General features: G+C 44.1%; 1 protein-coding gene and 1 long non-coding RNA gene across 43 annotated transcripts in view; one reads left to right on the top strand and one right to left on the bottom strand.

The window, feature by feature from the left end:
• CACNA1C (calcium voltage-gated channel subunit alpha1 C) overlaps positions 1-18107 on the bottom strand; it is a 746185-nt gene that overhangs the window by 373533 nt on the left and 354545 nt on the right. The window lies entirely within an intron of this gene.
• LOC140617711 (uncharacterized) lies at positions 4693-15977 on the top strand. 2 transcript variants are annotated; one of them, XR_012017901.1, is made up of 5 exons: positions 4693-5293; positions 5961-6143; positions 6993-7241; positions 12141-12392; positions 12789-15977. It is a non-coding gene; the product is annotated as an uncharacterized lncRNA (long non-coding RNA). The 2 variants fall into 2 exon arrangements; XR_012017900.1 differs by lacking the exon at positions 5961-6143.

Here is an 18107-nt window from a genome sequence, read left to right as displayed (position 1 = left end):
CAGAGTAGGGCCAGCACAGGAGAAGGTCTCTGTGTGAGCACTGAGGCCTGGCTACCTGTGCAAAATGCAAAGCCAGCGAAAGCAGCTCCTCCAGAGCTAGGAGTCCACCCTGACGCTGAAATCAATGCTTCAAAAGGCAGGATCTCACTTGTGCTGACTTGAAATCTTAAGGAAATTTTATCTAAAAGGGTTTTTAGAGATCAGATCATTTAATCATTCATTGGAACTGATGGCGGGCAAAAGGGTAAAAGGAAGGTGATTATCTTGTGCCAAGCTCTTAAAGCGTTACCTGATCCTCACACAAGTCTATGAGGCCAAAGGCATGATCATTGTGCACATCACCTGCCCAAGTTGCACAGCTAGCATGTGGGCAAGGGACCCAGGGCCGTCTCCCCAGTGCACAGGCTCTTTCCTTGCTGCTTCAGACCTCGACAGGTGAGGATGGCAGGGGCCTGTCCAAGGGACGGGATGGAGCAGCCTGGCCTGGCGAGGCCCAGGGCCCTAGGCCGATCCCAGCACACTTCCCACGTTACAGCTACTTCTCACGTGGTCTCCAAAGTGCCTACACTGCATTTCAACCAAAGTCCAAAGCTGGTTGGGAATCAAAGGCCCCAGTACATCAAGTCAACAGTTAGACGTGGACTATGATCTCTTTTCAAGGAAATTTCAGATACAGATCAAATCAATCCCATCTCGCTATGTTTCTAGCAACTATCCAATTTTTTTGTTGTTGCACCAGAATTTTACTTCAACAGTAAGTAGAAATAAGGATGCCCCTGCCTGAGTCTAGACATATTTCATTAAAGATTTTACAGGTGGCTCTTGAGCTGTGTTTTAAAAGAATGAAGGTTGGTTCAGAAAACATTTTCCCATGCTATATCATGCTTGTTTGTTCATTCTTTTCAGATTAGTAAAGACAATGCTCAGATAACTAGCATGGGTATGAGGAATTACATACTCTGCAATTGAGAATCTAGATTTGAAAGAGCTTTCGTAAGGGTCTTGACAACATATGCAAGAGGGCCTAGCATTTCACCTACAAATCCCCCTACTAAAATTCCTCATCAGGAAAGCAAGTACAAAAAGAGATGTATACTGAATAAAGTTGCATATATTAAAAAGGTATATATAGAAGAATAAAGTTATTTCTCATAGTGCTGTTGATGATAGAGAATGTTCTCCAAACAGGAAATTGATTAAATACATTGTGGTACCTTCATATAATTTGATAATAGGTTACTATTACAATGATACTGTAGATTCATATTTAATGCCACAGAAGGCTATTCAATGGTACGTAATTAAAGAAGAGCCAGGCTATCTAGTACTATGTGTAGCAGGATTCTTTTTAAAAAATTATATATTTCTGCATTTGTATGGTTAAGGTTTGAAGGATATATGCATAAAAGCAGTGTCCCTGAGGTCTGATATTTTGAATAGATTTTTTTCCTTTTTAAATCTTTTAATTTTTCTATAATGATTATGTATTACTTGCATAAGTATAATTTTAAGATTATTCTTTAAAACAAAGGCTAATACTGAAATCTGGAGAAAAAAAGGGGGAGCATTTATCCCATAAAACAATATGGTAACTCATAATAAGATGATCAGTTTTGCCCGTAAAACCTATTAAACCAGTTTAAAGTGATCAATATAATAGCTCCATGTGGGGAGGTGATGGGGGAAGGGGGTGAATTCGGGGGAGGAAGGGACACAGAGGAGGGGTGTCCTCCCATTTCTTCGGGTCTAGGCAAGCCCTTGACACCACTTTGGATGGCACTCCCTCCAAAGTGTCTGATGTTCTCACACTTCCATTGAATCCCCTGAGGGGGCCCAATCTCCAAGTAATTGTCTTCTCCATCGTTACTTCAAACTCTCCTTCCCAACCCACACCCCATCCCTCCAGGCCTTACCCAATTACCGGGGAGCAGAAGAATGGCTTCTGCCCAGCCAGCACCTGAGATAAGCCATCTGTGGCCACTGCCAATCAACTGGGAAGGGCCATGACTCCCCATACCAACTTCTACTGGGAGGCAGGGGGACATCTCTGGTTTGCAGGCCACTTTTGACTCCAAGACGCCCTAAGCAACATACTTGATATTACTGATGATGTGGGTCCTAACAATGTTCTCTTTTTCCCCTTAGCATCTATTTCAACAGCCTCTTGCTCACAAGCAGCCTTATTCTGCTCCTGACTCTGTCATGGTAACTGTTATGTCTACACAGATACCCATTTCACTCTGATTCTTTGACTTACTGATTCCAAAAGGGTTTGCTGCTCATCAACTAGCCCCTTGTCAGATACAAGGAAGCTATAACAGAAAACAAAGAGTTGCCCCTCTTCCACCTTACAGAGAGCCAACAGTGGGATTTAAAGTTGACCAAAGCAAGCTCCACCACAGAGAAAAGTCAGCCTGGCTGTAAAAAAATGCCACTGGAGGGTAGGGAGGAGGTATGGTGGGAGAGTGAGATAGAACCAGGCAAAGCAGGGGTATGCCAGTGTTAAGAGGCTGGACTTAATCCTGGAAGAGTTTTTCCAGGTGCTGAAGCAGGAAACAGACACAATGAAGGAGAGTGGGGATGATTTGAGTGGTGGCAGCCTGTGGCACATTGGAGGGGGCAGACCAGAGGCAGGGACCAAATCGTCGTTAGAGGGGAGGGGTTCGGTCACTGATGCTTTCAGAGGGGGTATTGGAGAACTGTGATTCTGGCTCAGGACCCAAGAGTCCCACATTTGGCCTTACTAGCCCTGGGCCCTGGGGCACGTTTCTCAGCAACTGTGGGCAGCCCATTTTCCATGGGTGAAACGCACACGATAACCCTGCCCTCAGATGGATCTCACAGGGCTGCTGCAAAGAGCTTTACACTGTAGAGTGCTATACAAATGTTAGCTATTATTATTAAATGACTGAGACAGTATTTGTCAGCAGCTTAGTTCTGCTCAGTTGAACACTGCGCTCTAAACATTTCACCAAATACCAAACAGAACTTTGTTATTTAGGGAAGAGATTCAGGAGCTTTCATGGAACACTGCAAAATCTAAACTGCAGCTAAAAACACAACTATCCCAGCTTCCATGATAAGCATTTTCAATCAGGTGGGGCTGGGGAGCTTCTGGTCACTGGAACCCTTATGCCCATGCCCAGAGCACCCTGCAGTTGCTTGGCTCCAAGAGGGGTCTGGGTGTAGGAAAAGTATAACAGGAGGAGGGTACCCACAGGGCCAAAGCCCATGATCCTGGTCTCCTCTGGGTTTGTTTATCCAGTGGTGTACCCCAAGGGCTCATCTACCCCACAACCAGAGCTGCTACCAGAGACTTTCTGAAGGGTCCAAGTTCCCGACAACTTGCAATCACTAAACCTTGGCCTTGGAAGGATCCTGCGGCAAAACTGCCTCTCTTCCTGTCTACCTTCCACCAACCTGTACTCTTCTTGAGGGCAGGTATTCTTCTCCTAGTATCTGGAAAAGGGCCCAGGATGTAGTCAGCTGTCAGTATGTATGTCAAATCTTGTGTAACGGGATGTTTGGATAGGTAGATGCATGGATGCATGGTGAATCGCTAAATAAATTCTATGGCATTTCAGACCCAATGTCAAATCAAGAAAATACCAATCCATTCCTTCCCCCTTTTCAGATGCAGCCACCTGTTCTTCCAGTTTCTCACTCTTAAAAAAGAAAAATATTCTCCCTGTGACCCTCACCTACCCCAACATCTGCACTCCATCTGCTTCATTCTTCCACCATTTCTGCCTACGAGGAGGCTGTTCTATTAACTCTGAAGTCTGATGTGGCCCAGAAACCTCTTCCCCAGGACACTCCTAAAGAGGAGGAAATGGCTAATGAGTTGGCACCAGTTCTTCCTTGGATAGGGGATGAGAAGTTTCAGGGAGGAGGGGAAAGAACCCTCCGGAAGGGTAATAGAATTCTATTTAAACACCATGTTTTCATTTATGTTTTTCACTAAGCACAAAAGCTCCCCTTTAAGCCCTCATCTCCTGGCGAACAGACTATTCCTGCCCATCTGAGTCACGTATCTCTGGGCAGCCAGACCTTCTGACTCACTGGTGGTTGAAATCTCAGATTCACAATACCACAGAGCTACTAAAAATAGGAACCATGTACCTGGGCCCCAAAATAGGACAGAGACAAACATGGCTCTTAAAAAAAAAAAATACTGCCCTGTTAATGTAAAAATCAAAGCGGGGCTATGATTGTCCTCTTTCAAAGGGTCTTCAAATTTAATAAAACCCCCTTAAATCATTTGGAAATTGGCAGGCTAAATGGACAGATATAATAGATAGAAAGACAGATGGGCAGAGTTGGAATAACTCTGCCTAACACATTCTGGTTGTTTTTATTAGAAAAATCTAGATCTTTAAATTAGCACTGGGTATTTCACAGCAGTGGCAGGGAAATGAAACTTCTCATCCATGCTTGGTGGCGGTTTCTCTCTTGAGAATCAATGTGGCTTAAAATAGTTTGGGAAATTGTCACAGAGAAACAAAGAGGATGCTTAGGGTTTTGTTTTGTTTTGTTTGGAGAAGTTTTTACTCCTTTTCTAGGCTTTTGAGGTCTCCCTATGCTAGAAACTTCTCATCCATGCTTGGTGGCGGTTTCTCTCTTGAGAATCAATGTGGCTTAAAATAGTTTGGGAAATTGTCACAGAGAAACAAAGAGGATGCTTAGGGTTTTGTTTTGTTTTGTTTGGAGAAGTTTTTACTCCTTTTCTAGGCTTTTGAGGTCTCCCTATGCTAAAATCTTCCAGCTTTTTTTTCTTACTACTTAAAAACTGCGTGTACTCTAACAGCCTTAGGACCAGCCTTGAGTTGTTTTTTTTTTTTTTTCCAGCCTTACGTTTTTGGGGAAAGATATCTATATCACTGCCATACATTCTTTTTGCCAAAAGTTGTGACAACTTACTTCATTCTGAATCTCCACTCTAGAATCTACCATGAGCTTTCACTTGTGCTGCCTTGTGTGACCTCAAAGCAATCTATAATGAGGTCAGGCAGATGTCAGCCCTCTTAGTCTACAAGACAAGACACTGGTGCCAGAGGAGCAAGTGCTCAGAGGGAGCAGGTCACTCAGCAGGCAAATGGCAGATCTGGGTCTCTAACCCAGGATCCCACTCACACATATCGAGCACATGGAAATACATTTGGAAGAAAATAGAGCAGATCGGCTTTCTGGCAATGGGAGGGAACCAATGTGTGGATATCCTGCCCTGGTAGCCTGCTAACCATGGAAAAATGCCTTTCCCTCTTCTTTACCTGCACATCTTCGAACATTTCAGGTCATTTTTAAACTAATAACCTCAACAGAGAGTAGGTGACCTAAAGTAAATTACCTCTGGAGACCATCTTCAAGAGGAAGGAAACAGCTCTGACATAATACATTGCAGCTGTTTGTTTTCACTGGTGTTTTTAATTCCCAACGACTTCCGGCAGGTGGGAGGCTGCAGGCTTGTGGGTGCAGAGCACTGGGTCACGGGACATAAATCATCAGGGCCGCTTGTGGAACACAGAATGAAACTCCAGCAGCCAATCTGAGGCTGCTGGGTGAACAAGAGTAATTCGGGTGGTTACAGTCACACTCTGCCTGCAGGGGCTTCAGATAAGGCTGGGGCCCATGAATGGCCACCACCAGCTCAGAGTATGTGTAAGAGTCCCTGAACTGGGCTTTTGGATGTCTCCACCTTGGGGCATTCACATAGATCTATGAGGGCAGAGATTGAAGAAAGGAGTGGGAGAGGCCCTAGAAATGTAGCTTAGGAACACCAAATGAATTATGAGCTTGTCTTTCCCAAATATACAATGGGAACCCTAAAGTATGACATATCTGTTAAATTTAGGAATACAATTAAATTGTTGAGAGTTGATTACAGCAGGCTTTTGGTATTTGCCATCTTATTAACCCTTGCTATGAAACCTTGAGCTTATTATCTTTGTTTTACAACTAAGGAAACTAAGAGTCAACGAGGTTAGAGAATTTTCTGGAAGTCATATAACTAGGAATGAAGTCAGCACCGAACTCTGATGTGTCAGACTTCAAAGCCAAGTTTTGCCTAACAACAGTATAATTCCTCTGCCAGATGGAAATGGAGTCATCCTAATGAACCAACACCATTATTCTCTGGGCCTAGAGTAAGTTCTAGGCCTATGGCAAGCTTTTCCCCTCTTTCAGCTCTCCCCTGTTCCAGCAGCATCATCAGTGTGTGCTAATAAACACCTGCTGAACTGCAGCGGTGCTGGGCGCCTTCATCTGAAGGTGGTCTCCTCTAGAATAGGACAAATTAAGAGTGGCCAAATGGGAGCTCCAATACATCTCCTGCCTTGTATGAATCTTTTTCACGAGTTGGGGTAACCTGAAGGAGAAAAGTTGATAGCAATGGACAAACCCACCTAGCTGAGGTAAATCAAGCTGTTGGGGAGGGAAGCAGTGTTAGAAAGGATCTAGCTCATCTCCCTGCCCTGGGGGCAGTCTTTGAGGAAGATCTTAAATCCCAAGGAGTAGAAAGAATAAGGGTCTAGAAGTCAGAAGACTGGCCCAAATCACCAATGAGTGGAGGCAAGTAACTTAATCTCTCTGAGCCTTGTTTCCTTGTAATGATTTGTGTCCTGACTTTCTCAGGATGCCCTTATAAAAATCTGATAGGGTGACAAGTGCCATTGCACTCTGAACACCAAAGAAGATACCCAAATGTTAGGCATTTCTTCTCAAGGCTCTCTGGGAGAGAGTGAATGGTGTCTTTGCATAATTTATTTCTGTTTATTCACTCTTACTGTTAGAAAGTCTCGGATGCCAAATTAAATCTCTCCCTGCAGTGTCCCCTGCAGTTATGACTTCTGAGGTGATGAAGAACACGGGGCCAGAGCCATTCTAACAGCATGGGCTCCTTGCTACTCGAAGGCTATGTAAATTACCTTCGAAAGTGGACTGGATGATACGCTAATGCTTCCAACATTTAGGCAAACATTTTACCTTTCCCTTAGGCCACTAAGGGATGAGAATTACAGGAGAAAAAGAAGGATGCTTGTCTTTCAAATAAGAAGCCTGAGGAAAACCAAGATGAAGAGGAGGCAAGCAAGCTGACTAGTCAGGATGGAAACCTAAGGAGCAGCATGCTGATTCCAGTCCCTGTTGGCATTGCCCAGGGGCCAGCCAGGGCAAGAAGTCAGGCCACAAGTTCTGGAGTCATTCAAGCTCACAGGGAACTCCAGCCTGTGGAGTTGGACTTAAAGGTAATTAATTAATTAATTAATTACCTTTAATTAAATGTTGACCTTGTGTAATCATTCAATCCCTCCTAGACTGTTTCCTTATCTACTGGGGGTTTAAATGAGATTCTACAGAACCTCCCATGACCCACAGGAGGGTCACCCTCCATATTGTCACTTTGACCCTCTTGTGTTCGTTCCTCTTTGAAGAACTGGGACAGGAGCAGGTCCAGGAGGATGGCTTCAGGGCTCCTGGGAGGGAAGACTGTCTACACACTGGACTTTCTTCACAGGGTCATTGCTACTTTATTCGTTTTCGCCATGATTTTCTGACTTCAGAATATTTGCTTACGATAAAAAATGTGATATTATTGAAAAACATTAGAAAGAAGAAGGAAATGCTACATAGGCATATCTTACAATTCTGGTTTACTTCTTTCTGGATTTTAAAATATATGTTTTAAATGTAATTGAGATTCTACAGCATGTACATGGTTTTCTGGTATTTCACAGGACATTATAAGATAAGCATCTGGTAATGCTGTTAAAGACTTATCCAAGATATCATTCAGCAGGCACATCTTATTGCTTAGAGGGACCACACCAGTCCCGATCGTCGAATACTTAGGTTGTTTCCAATTTTCACTTTTGAAAATAACACTGCAATATGATATTTGTACCTAAATCTTTACATATCTATATATTTTCTTCGAGTAGAAGCAGGGCTAAAAGTTATGAATACTTTTCAGGGTCTGAATGCAAACTGCCAAGTTACATTCCAGACAAGTTGACGGAAGCCCTTTCTGTTGGAAGGGCTCAGGAGTTCCTGCTTTGCCCTCACACTCTGCTTCCCTTACTAATTCTGGAGGCAAAACAGGCATTCATTATTGTTTAACTTTTTATCTCAAAATGATTTCAAACTTACAGAAAAGTTGCAAGAGTAGTAAAAGGTACTCTTAGCTACCTGTCACCCAGACTGCTCAATTGTTAGCATTGTATCTTATTTGCTTGATCATTCTCTCTCAATAGATGTAGTATTGTATCTGTAATACATATACATACATAAATATGTACATATATTTTTTTCTTTCTGGGTCATCTGAGAGTAAGTAACAAATGCAATATCCCTTTGCATCTAAATACTTCAGGATATATTTCAAAAGAGCAGTCATTCTCATGTAGCAAAATTAGAAAATTTACATTGATACTGTATCTAAACTGAAGACCTTAAATTTCACCCATCATTCTTTTATTTTCCATTTATTTATTTATTTATTTATTTATTTATTTATTTATTTATTTTAATTGGTGTTCAATTTACCAACATACAGAATAACCCCCAGTGCCCGTCACCCAATCACTCCCACCCCCCGCCCTCCTCCCCTTCTACCACCCCTAGTTCATTTCCCAGAGTTAGGAGTCTTTACATTATGTCTCCCTTTCCGATATTTCCCACACATTTCTTCTCCCTTCCCTTATATTCCCTTTCACTATTATTTATATTCCCCACATGAATGAGAACATATAATGTTTGTCCTTCTCCGACTGACTTACTTCACTCAGCATAATACCCTCCAGTTCCATCCACGTTGAAGCAAATGGTGGGTATTTGTCATTTCTAATGGCTGAGGAATATCCCATTGTATACATAAACCACATCCTCTTTATCCATTCATCTTTCGATGGACACCGAGGCTCCTTCCACAGTTTGGCTATTGTGGCCATTGCTGCTAGAAACATCACCCATCATTCTTAATAGCCAACCCCCCAATCTATTTCTGCATTCAATTCAAAATCAAGTGCATTACATTTATTTGTCATATCTCTTTAGTGTCCTTTAAATGGAAGGATTCTCTCAGTCTTCCTTTGCCTTTCATGACCGTGACATGTTTTGGAAAGGAAAAGCCAGGATATTTGTAAAATGTCCCTCAATTTGGGGATTTTCTGATGTTTTCTCATGATTAGATTAAGATTATGCATTCTGGGCAGGAATACACATAAACGATGTTGTATCCATCTCAAGGTATCACAGTGTGGGTACATGATGTGGGCTTGTCCCATTTATGGTGAGCTCAACCTCGATCTCTTGGTATTTGGGCTGCTGCCCTGGAAGGTTACTATTTAATAAGTAATTTCTGGGGAGATACTTTGAGACTATATGAGTATTCTGTTCTTTGTGAAAGGAACACTTACTGGTTTTAGTGTACATTGGCGATTCTTATTTGAACCAATGGGCTATGGCTGAGTGGTGACTTTCTAATGCCATCATTCCTTTCACATTTGTTAGTTAGCATTTTGTTTCATGGGCAAGCTGTTCTTATTCTTCCCCACTTATTTACTCTTTGAGTTATCTGCATCAGTATGGATTCATGGATTCTTACTTTATTCAATCTGTTAATGTCATTTATTTTGAAGCTCAAATCATCTCAGATTTAGCTCTTTGAACTGGCTCCTATGTCCTTGGACACATCCTTCAGCGGCACTACTTTCTGGCACCAGATATTGCAGGATTCTCTTGTGTTTACTTTGCCTTTGATTTATTTTAGTGGAGAGCATTATTTAGAGACCAAGAACTGGATGCTAGTTTTGCTAATATTCCTGGGGTGTCACTTCTCTGTCCTTCCAGCAACTACAGAGCTAGGAAATATGTGTATATGTGTGTACATATATTTATACAAAGCCATATACTTATATGTAATGTGTATGCACATATATAATGATATTAATATGGAATTTATTTCTAAATTAGAATTTTTATTAGTTATTACTTACATCAAACATTTTCCCAAATGTTTATTAGGAGGATATTGTGTGGATCTTTTGCTCATTTATCTATTATAGTCTTTGTGTTTCTTATTCCTTTGGATATATTTTTAAATATAGAAGGCAAAACACTACATTTGTGGTAAGTACTTTAACAAATTCATTACTTGACTTTCTATTTCTGGTTGTAGAGATTTCCCATTTTTTGAAGTTAGAACTATCATTGACTTTTGTAATTTTTTCCATTGTTTTTGAGCTATTAAAGTCCTCCCCAGCTAAAGATCTGATATTCACTTCTATTTTCTTCTTTTTCCATTAATCTATTTAATCAACTTGGAAATTGTGGCAAAACTGTATGAGATGAGGATCTAAATTGCTTTGATATTTTTTCCAAGTAGCTAAACCGTCGTAGCACCTCTTATTATATAATCCTTCCCTTCATCTCTGATTTATCATTGTTGTTTTTAGAAATTGCTTTTGTATCTCCAACTGGCCAGGTGGTTTTTATAGAGGTTTCAGGGTAAACTGTTTTTCTCTCCTAATCTCACATAATTTAGAATCTTGGATAAAGAACATTCTGGCTAAGCATGTGGCCTCTGCACTAAAGTAAGGGTCCCTGGATTCAACCCCAGTGCACAGCTTTTGCACCTGTAAAACAGAAATATAATTGTACCTACCTCATAGGTTATTATGAGGATGAAGTGAATCAAAACACTTACAGTGCTTAAAATGGCACTTAGCACATGGAAGAGCCCAATGTTAGTCATTATTACTTTTATTACTGTGCTTCAATGTTAACTCCTGTATTTATTTCTCAGATGGGCAACTGAGGTTCAGAAATGTGTGATGACTGTCCTGACACACCCACCCAACCCTCTCACACTAGCACGAAGAAGGTGGTTCTCTTTTATTTTTTTAAACTTTTTTAAAAAATTTATTTATTTATGATAGTCAGAGAGAGAGGCAGAGACACAGGCAGAGGGAGAAGCAGGCTCCATGCACCGGGAGCCCAATGTGGGATTCCATCCCAGGTCTTCAGGATCGCGCCCTGGGCCAAAGGCAGGCACCAAACCGCTGCGCCACCCAGGGATCCCAGTGGTTCTCTTTTACATTCTACTCAGGTAGAGTGCCATTATCTGTGCTTTTAACTTATGCAGATTCTACTATGAGATGGACAGGGATGGAGGGAGGGAAGAAGATCATATGGGTGAACCACCCACCTCTGCACTCCGCATATGTGCGCCCCTCTAGAAGTGGGAAGATACCAACTTAGTCTTTCTTAGCTCCAGTGAGCCTTTCAAAGAGATAGCATCTCACCACACTGGTGGGTTGTGAGTGTTTAAAGATGGGTATTTTTCCAAATAGCATGGCCCCTAAATGCAAACCAACTCCTGTACTTCCAACTGGAGCTCCACTGCCCCGGCAACAGACTTCTCATCTGAATGGAGCGAAACCAGCTGTGGCGGCCTTCCTGAAAAGGCCACTCTGCAGCCTGGTAATTTCCTAAAGGATTTGTAGGGGAATTTTTTTTTTTTTTTTTTTTTTTTTTTTTTTTTTACTATAAAGACCATGACAGTCATGTCCTAGGCACCTAACTGGCACTTTTATACCTTGGGTCTTTCCCCTCTCTAACTCTAACCTCATAAGGTGCATATGACCATATCTTTCCCACACTTAGAGCGTCTTACCATATCCCCATTTTCACTCAACTACATGGCATCTATAGCTAGTGAACATAAATGTTTTCCTTTTCTCAAAATGCCAAAAGCAATATTGATTGATCGATTGATTGAGATTTGAAGAGCCTAGGGTTATAAGGCAGGGTAGGTTATGTGACATGCACAGAACAGGACCACTTACTTGATGCCATCCCCAAAAGCACTATCTATTAATGAGGGTGGGCACCCAGCGACTCCCTGTCTTGATTGGGGGGCCTGGCACTGGCCGATACATTGCTACTACAGATGAGGGGAGGCCTTCCTGATGAGTTAGTTTCTAAACTTGGCTTGAGTACGGCAAACAACCGTTATAATATCAAGACAGCACCTAATTCTAGCTAATATACTACAAAGTTCTATGTGTTTGAAAAATTGTAATAAAGAGTAGAAAATGTTGATGCTCTTATTCCACTAATCAAAACCATTATGAAATTATGCACAGGAAAAGGACAGGATCCTGGTAGAGAAGACAGGTGCATGAGTGCAGTCATGAGAACACTGGTACCCATCAGGGCCAGTGGTGTTCGCACATTCACTGTGGCCAGGGGACCATCAAAAGGAGTGGGACACCACCATACACCAACATGGCTCTCAGGCACTGTCTTCAGCTCCCTGTCACAAAACGAGGAGGTGCTTACAGCAAACTTCATCAATGCCCATCCCGTTGTTGCTCCTGAACAAACCAATTTGAGAGGTAAGAATAGCACAGGGATGACAACAAGCAGGACTGGTTCATGTGCAGAAAACCCCACTTGGTCCCAGTTGAGGCACTGCATTGCTCTTTAGTCATTCTGTGGAGGCTGCGAGGAGTGCTCTTGTCTAGCTGCACTGTCAAAGTGTGTGCTGTAGCTGATTAATAGCACAATAAGGAAGGCAGTCACTAAAGATGACTTTCTAATCGGGATGACACAGTAAAAGCCCCCATCTAGTCATCATTGTTGTACCATACCAAGATGGTAAACAAATGGCCCGAGAACAGACCAAGTGGTGTTTTTTTTTTTTTTTTTTTTTTTTTTTTGGTCAAGTGGTGTTTATTCACTCTGTTTCCACCTTCCATAAACCTTATCTGTCAAACCACATGCCCACCTAGGTATTTCATATGAAGCTGTTCACGCTGGTTTGAAGACTGCTGATCTGCCTGTGTTCACCTGCGTTCATAACGTCTTTCCTAGGGTGAATGAACAAAAGTAGGCATCTGACAATCTGGCCTGCCTTTGTTGCTCAGGCTGACTACCCCGTACTGTGTGTACTACAAGTGCAAAGTCCATCTCTATCTTCAGCTCATTTCAATGCCCATTCTGGGGACAGAACTAAGTAACAACTGTGGACAAATTAAAAGGAATGAAAATGCTGGAATCATGGGACTTTGCTGCTATGATAACGTCTAAGAATGTACGTTAAACCTAGGCACAAAGCTCCACTGGGCAGACACTGTTCGGCGAGGGGTGGGGAACAGAATATCCATGGGACCGTTCTGCTGCCCAGATGCCAAGAAGAAAGAACTAGGCAGAGAATCTTGAGAAATCCGGGACACTTCAATAAACGTCAAAACTCAGGGATGATTGAAGGGGCACCTGATAGCACAGCCAGCATCCTCTCGACACTTCATGCATGGAGAGCAAAGGGGCAAGCAGCCTCGCCTCTTTGACAGATCTAACAAGATTGCTCTTTTGGCTGAGGTGCTATCAAAATTCTCCTCTGCAAAGAACTGGTCTCCTATCTAGGCCATCTGGTAGATGTATTTTCCTAAGGAGTAATTACATGATCTCATCTTTTGAATTAGATATTCAGGATGACAGGCCATAGGTGAAGGAGGAAGGTAAGGTTAAAGGAAGCATCTAAGGGTTTTTCACCAAGATGCCAGGTTTCAGGGATAACCTCACCTACCAGTTCTAGTCATGTTCACTGTCTTCTTGAATTCATCTCCCTTTATGGGTACGTATAAGGAAGCAACTGAACTTTCATCTTGCTTTTGACAATGCAACCCTCCAAGGTCACTATTTTTCATCATCGCCCTCCCTTCCTTCCCAGTCATGCTCCAACCAGCAGTGTCACTGAGTGAACTTCACCAATCAGGTTCATGGGTTCTAAATTCCTGCCCATATCACACAATACTTCTTAGAACTAAGGTCATCCTCATAGTCTGTTAGAAATGGATGGAGTGTGAAGGTCATTTGGTCAAAGTTTATCTTTCTATAGTGGATTGGTTAGCTACAAGGCCTCAGAACTAGCTATTGACAGAATCAGAAAGAAATCTCAGAAATCCTGACTCTACCACTGAACTTCTTTGTATAGAAATAGGAAGAGGGGCAATCCAATTAACTGAATATTTCTGGTTAATCGTATATGCCTGACAATGTGTTCATTTTGGAGTATTTGCAAAGGAAATGTAAGTACTGTGTGTGCTACAAGTGCAAAGAATTTATTAAGCTCCTGAAAAAAGCAAGAGGAATAGACATCCAACATCCAGGATCTGAGTCTCCAGGGACAGGTCTGGGCTTCCTCTTTTTGTGAATTAAACAAAGTAGAAGCTTACTTATTCCTTCTTATATAAAAATCTGGAGGTAAACAGTACCTACATAATTTATACATGCCAGATGCTGCCAACTCTCCATTGACACATCTCCAGGGTGTGGACCTCCTATCCATGGACCAAGATGGCAGCGAGAGCTCCAGCCATCACATTTTTGGCAGAGGATAAAGAAAGAAACAAACAGTGATAGAAGAAGGGTAGGAATGGCTATTAGAGGGTAATTGATGTCTCTGCCACAGCACTATTGAGGGAATGTTCACCAGATCATGAGCCTCCTGGAGTCCCTGCACTTGCATATTTTTAGAAAGCTTCCTGAAGAGTTGCTCATGCATACCCCTACCTAAGGACAATTAGATTAGATCCCATCTCAGTTACCTTTCAGTCATAAGCCATTCCAAGTGACATGAAATGAAGAAAAATCAATGAAGTATCACATGATGCTGTGTTTCAAGCAGTAAGTCCAGTGAGTTGATCGATGTAACCAGGCCTTAAAAAGTGGGTGAAATATGGACTGGGCCCCCAAGACCAAGAACAATGTTAAGAGCTGCAGGTGGTATTCACTGCAGACACACTATGAAGGAAGCTAAGAGGGAGGAGTCATGCCTGATTCAATTTGTGGAAAATCATTACTGGAGTCTCAGGGCAGCGGGGCAGTGACTTTAGGCTGGGTGCCCGGGCCATTTTCAATGAGACCAAGAACCTGCCTCATCCAGGAAGAGGGGCCTGGGGGTCGCTGAGAATCCAGTGTCTTGGAGTTGTAGGAGAGCTCATCAAAATGCTGATGCCGAGGCCCCACATCAGATTTATTTAATCAAATTAAAATTCTCTAACATACAGTATTTATTTTATTTTATTTTTTACGACTTTATTTATTCATCAGAGACACAGGGAGAGAGAGAGCGAGAGAGGCAGAGACACAGGCAGAGGGAGAAGCAGGCTCCATGCAGGGAGCCCAACGTGGGACTCGATCCTAGGTCTCCAGCATCACACCCTGGTCCAAAGGCAGGCACTAGACTGCCGAGCCACCCGGGTGTCCCTAGTAATGTTTTTAATTTGCAGTTTTTACAAGATTCCCAGGTGATACTTAATGAACACGAGCTCAGAGTTCCCTCTCAGGCAGGACACTCCCTGTGAAAGACATACCATAAGGCCTTCATCCCCTTAATCCCACTCCTGCCCTGCAATGGGCTTCTTTTCTCTAGCATGCTCTCTCCCCTCTTATTTTTAAGAGTCTTATTTTTCTTTTCCTTTTCCTTTCCCTTTTTCTTTTCCTTCCCCCTGCCTCTCTTAATCCATCTCTCAAAATCCCTTCTGAAAAACTTAATGAAAAATAAAGTGCTCCTGAAACACGGCTAAGGTGGAACTCCCTACCCCTAGCCCCTCCCATGTCCTTCTCCCACAGTGACCAGCAGAGGGCGCACAGGGCCGGAGGTCCAAGGGGGTGGAGGGGGGAGGACCCCTGGGAAAGCCAGCTGCAAACCCAGAGTGGGGGCCTGTGTCCTCCTCCTGCCCCCTCCTCCTCCCTGCTCTAGGGAAAGCCTCCTGCTGCTCACGGAGCCCGGGGCACAGTGGCACTCAGGACGTGACCAGGGCAATGCCACCTTGACCATGCGGCCAGGACTGGCCTTACTCACAAGTGCAGTTGGCAGCTATTACAGGATTTGAAAGGAAGCAGGAAAAAAATCTGTTTGGCTTCAAAAGGGACCAGAGTGAAGCTACCATTTATTGACGGTTCCTCTGGGTGCCAGGCTCTGTGCTGTGTGCCCAATGTGCAGAATATCACTTAATCCCTGGGTTACAAATCATATGGCAGGAGCCCAGAGAGCTTGTGTAATTCACCCTCATCCATATTAATGAGGATCAGGATTTGATGTCTGTCTATCAGAGCCCATATTCTTTCCAATAAACCTATGCCATGACCGCCCTCCCTGCCCCCAAATGCAACCACTAGCCAATTACTTGGTAGGGATTATCGGCAAATGTCCTACAGAGTGCCCCATTAGTGAACTCATCTACCATTTTGTGACCAAGTATTCTTACTGCATCAGAGAGTTTAGTGGATAATTTTCCAGTGTGAAAGGAGCTCAGAGGAAATGGGACTGGAGATTAGACAGCATCGGAGGGGGGCAGAGGTTGCTCGGGAAGGGCTTTTGGAGAGGGTGGGTGCTCTGGACCAAAGGTAGCACAAGGCGGGGGAGGCAGAAGGGAGCTGGAGAGGGCAGTGCACTTGCCCACCTCGCAGCACTGCACAAACTTCTCAGATGGCTAAGTGCTCGCAAAAGAGCCCATGCCCAGGTGGAGTTTGAGAACAGACCTGGGTTTAAATCTGTGTGTCCTTGACTCAGTCACTTCACCTCTCTGATTTTCTCATCTGTGGAAATGGAGATGAAGGTTCCCTTCTTGCGGGGTCATGGTGAAGTCCATAACCAAGGTGAAAGTGCCCAGCACAGTGCCGGCATACAATAGGTGTGCAATCGCTTTTCCCTCATGGGTGCATCAGACAGCAGGGCAAAGGCAGAGGCAGGCCACGCAGAGACCCAGCTCAGCTCCCCTGGCCCAGTGCCATCCCCCCCACACCCTACCACACAGGCCCATCAAGCAGGTGATTTATGGAGGCCTGTTTATTTCCATTTCATATTGTTAATGACCTTTGGAGTCTAGCAGCAAGTCTGCCCTATTTCCTACTTCAGACAGAAGAGCAGAACAGAAAAGCAGCTGAAAGCATCAGGATCCTGGCAACACTCCTTCTCCAACAGGTGCGGGCTGAGGAAGCAGTTTCCCAGGCAGACAGGGCCTCAGTGGCTCTGAGTGGCAGGAGGGGTTGGGAGTGCTGTGCACTCCTCTTGCACATATGAAACTGCCTTGAGCAAACATGGGGACAAATCCAGCATATCGTCCGAGTACATGCTCGGGTGCCCCGGGGCAAAGTTGCTGGGCAATAAGGTCACAGCTAGTCCCTTCCTGGTCCAGAGAAACGACAACATGAAACATGGAAAACCTCCAAAAAGCAAGACTGATAAAGCAACGAACACTTGTCGGACTCCCCCCAAGCGTCCACTGCCCTGTGAGGTGCTTGCATGTCTTGCGCAAGGCCGAGGAGGTCCATGGATGTCAGCCCCACCCTTCACTCTTCTGAGGGAAACTGAGGCTACTGTGAGTCACTTTCAAGCATCAGAGCTGGGACTTGCACTCTTATTTTTAGGCTTGGAGAGAAGGATTGACAGTTCTCTGGACACTTGGGTTATATATAGAGCCAACTGGCTTGTTCTCAAATGGAAATGTCCAGACAGACTACACCACCCGGACGCACCAGAGCAATGGAAAGGCCTACCACACAGGAGGCTGAGCGGGAAGGGCTTGGCTCTCAGGTGCTCTTCTGCCACCACCACTCCCCACTCCAAGCTCTCACCCATTCGGCTCTGCTTGGAAACAGGACAAGGTCTGCCCCCACTCGAGACAGAAGGTCCCCAGCCCATCCCTCAGCTCCCAGACACCGTCTGGAGGCTGTCTCCAGAAGCTTGCCTCACCTGACTCCCTGCGCCGACTCACCACAGAGCCCTACTCAGCCTCTGTTAGGCTCACTCTTGTCTTACTGCGGTTCCCCAAGCCTCTGGTGAAGATACCACCTAGGAAAGAGCAGCACAGGAGCCACTGGAAAGTAGGTTGTGAGGTGAGCTGGTTTTCACCAAGCGAAGAGTCTGCTCTCTTCAGGGCCGGAAGGGGGCAGGTTCAGGGCAGAAGGTTCAGCATATGGGGACCCGCAGGGGGAGGCCAGCGTGGGAGGGTGGGTTCTGGGGCTGTAGCCAGCCTCCCTCCGATTTGTTTCCAGGTGGTTCCATGCTCCACCCACCCAGAGCACCCAGTCACCCCCCTGGG

The sequence above is a fragment of the Canis lupus genome, chromosome 25, assembly GCF_048164855.1.
Source record: "Canis lupus baileyi chromosome 25, mCanLup2.hap1, whole genome shotgun sequence".
Lineage (NCBI taxonomy): Eukaryota > Metazoa > Chordata > Mammalia > Carnivora > Canidae > Canis > Canis lupus.
Note: the sequence above shows the minus strand (reverse complement) of the source record. Positions and strands in the feature narration are given on the sequence as shown.